Source organism: Entamoeba dispar, genomic scaffold (assembly GCF_000209125.1).
Source record: "Entamoeba dispar SAW760 scf_1105229458933 genomic scaffold, whole genome shotgun sequence".
In the NCBI taxonomy this organism is placed as follows: Eukaryota; Evosea; order Mastigamoebida; family Endamoebidae; genus Entamoeba; species Entamoeba dispar.
In genome coordinates, this window is record NW_001853440.1 from 4,333 (window position 1) to 7,670 (window position 3,338).

Consider the following 3,338-nt stretch of genomic DNA (forward strand, 5'->3'; position numbering starts at 1 on the left):
GAGTGTTCTTGTTTATTAACTCTTCCATTTTAATTTAATGAATATCAGATTAAAATCAGATGATTAAATAATTAAATACATATTTATAATACATCATTTTATTTATTATTTTATTATTTTATCATTTTAATAAACGTCATTTCATTTTATTCATTAAATTAAATGTTATTTATTTTTTATTATTTTAAATAACAATATTTTATAATAAAATTAATAATAAAATAATAATATTTAATATTATTGTTATTTATCTATAATTAGTTCATTTGTTATTTTATTTCATCTATCTTTTTCGATGGAGAAGGCTGATGAGCTGGAGAAGAGTGCTAAGCTGCTAGAGAAGAACATAAGAGATAAAGAAAATCAAATCTCTGTATATCAAAAAAGTGCGATTCAAAACTATGAGATGAAGAAAAAACAAAAGAAGAATTAAACAATACACAAAGAGAAAATGAAGAACAAAAACAAATAATATCAAACCAACAAGAAAGTATCGAAAATTTTTTATCCCAGAAGGAAATTGAGAAGAAGAAAACAATGACTCGAGTGATAAATACACAACAAATACTGAGAACATCATCATCTGGGACAATACAAATGAACAAAACTACCCCTATGAAAAAGATAATTCTGAAAATAGAAGAAGAAGAGAGCGAAACACTGAATATCAAAAAACAAGAAATGATAATCAGTCAAGAAGAGAAGAAAACACAACAAATCAAACAAACAGAATTTTAATTGATGTGTTGTATTGTTTTGCAATTAATTTGTTAAATAAGAAATTAAATAAGAAATTAAGATGGGAACAAATAGAAAATATAATAAAAATAATAAATAATAATGTAAATAATGATAAAGAATACATTAATAATATTAAATTATCACATAAAATAAAATAAACAAGTAAAAGATATATTAAAATGAAAGTGAACTCCATCATAGAAGGGAAAGTAGAGTGTAATCCAATAATAAAAAATATTATCATAAAAAATAACTCTACTGATATTGATGATGAATATCTTAACTCTATCATCACTCAAGTTAAAGGAATGAAGATAGATAAATGTGTAAATATTAATTACTACTGGAAAAGGAAAGAAGCAGATAAATTAATAAGAGAAATTAATAATAAATGGATATGGTCAGGAGAATAGAAAATCTACAAGAAGATATGAAAATAATTTCAATGTGTATGTATTATTATCTCCAAAATAAATTTAAATGAGATAAATTTGATGAAATAAAAGAAATCCTAATGAAAATAAATAGATTAGAAGATCTAAACAATGGAATGGTACAGAATAAAATGCATCATGAGATTAAATGAACAAGATGCAGATGAAATTAAAATGAAAGTACAAGAAAGAATAAAGTAGATAAAATATATGATGACGATGATTAAAGGAAGAATTAAATTTAATAAAAATGAAATTGTCAGAATCAATACAAATAAAATCATGTTTGATTCTAATAAGAAAATTAAAATAAAGAAGAAACACAAAATGAAATATATCCAAATAACGATATTATTTAGAATATTGGAAATCGTTATATGAAACACAGGTGATATTAAATAAGGAACATTTGAAAATAAATCAAATCACATTGTGGAATGAAAGATATAGAAATTATGATAGTGTCATCATCATATTGGATGATTTAAATTTAAGCCTGATGAAAATAAGTAATTGGAAAGCACCAGGTATTGACACTATATATTTGTATTATTGGAAGAGAATGTCATCATCAAGAGAGTCCATTCTTAATATATTCAATGAATGGTTAAACTTCAATGAAAACATCCCTCTAGATATGGTAAGTGGAAGAACTATACTAATCCACAAAGGAGGTGATATGAACAATGTCACTAATTATCGTCATATCAGTTGTACAAATGTAATTATGAAAGTATTTACCTCCATATTGAAAGAGAAGATTCATAATAGAATTAATATGAATAATGAATCATTAAAAATTAGTAAAAATCAATTATGATGTAAACTGCAATCTCTTGTTGATAAAGAATGATTAATTAACAATTATATGTTAAATCAACAAAAAGAAGAGAAATACACAAAATATGTAGAGTCATATTATGATATTAAGAAAGCATATGAATCAGTAAATCATGAATGGGTAATAGAAACACTAAAATATTTTAATGTAGAGGGTGTTATCATAGATATTGTAGAAAGTATGATGAATAGATTGAAGATATTCATAGGATACAAATATAATGAATATCTAGGATGTATTAAATTGATGAATTTTACAATGTGATTCATTATCATTTCTACTCTTCATCATCCAAATGAATGTAATTTCTCAAATCATAGAAGAGAAGTTCCCAAAACCAAACAACACATTATATATTGATGAATTGAGAATAATGACACTAAGTAATGAAGAAATGGGAACAATCCATAATGAAATTAAAGAAATAATAAGTGGAATAATGATGGAAATGAAAATAAATCAGGAATGGTATTAAAAAACATTAATAAAATACCAGATTGAATGCAAAACATCCTAATAATTGAAGGAGAGGAATTGTATAAATATTTAGGAGTATGGCAGTCAGATGAAATTAGTGATATATTCAATTGTAAAATCATCAAATAAAAGATGATGAAGAAAATAGAAGAAATAAATAGTGATGAAAGTAGTAATAGAAGATATATTACAAGAATTAATACTGAAGTAATACCCATCTTCAGATATTCAGCATCAGTATTAAATTGGAATGTAACATAGATAGAATGGATTTTGAGATAATAAAATATTTAAGAAAGGCAAAATACATTGTTGTAACTCTAAAGACCGTCTATATGTCAATATAAATGAAATAGGTGAATGATTAATAAGCATAATTGACGAATATGTTAATGAAATAAATAGAAGAGTAATGTACTAATGTACAAGAGTGAAATAGGAAATAACATAATAGATAGATGGTATTCCAAGAAAGGAATATTGAATAGAATTAAAAAAGTACTAAGTCATAAAATCCCAGAAACGAAAATAGAAGAAATAATAAATGAAAATAAAAAAGAAAAAGAAGTAGTATTAAAAATAAAGAAATTAATGACAACAAATACATCAAAAAATGGAAATCAAACAAGTGGACATTTTAGAAGATGATTCGAGTCAAAATTTGTAGATAAAACTACTACAATAAATGCATGGAAGTCCATCAATATAAAGAAAAATGCATTTCTTCAATTAACTAAAATGCAAGATGGAGCAATATTTAGTGGGTACAGGAAAGATAAAATAATAAAAAATGAAAGATTGAAGTACTGCCCACTTTGTAAAGACAAGATATCCACAGTAGAACA

The 3,338-nt window shown here is 24.0% G+C and overlaps 3 annotated features.

Moving 5' to 3' along the window:
- Positions 1-148: a repeat region.
- A 4-nt stretch (positions 149-152) lies between these two features.
- Positions 153-260: a sequence feature (AT_rich).
- Positions 261-294: 34 nt separating this feature from the next.
- Positions 295-3,338: part of a repeat region that runs on past the window's edge.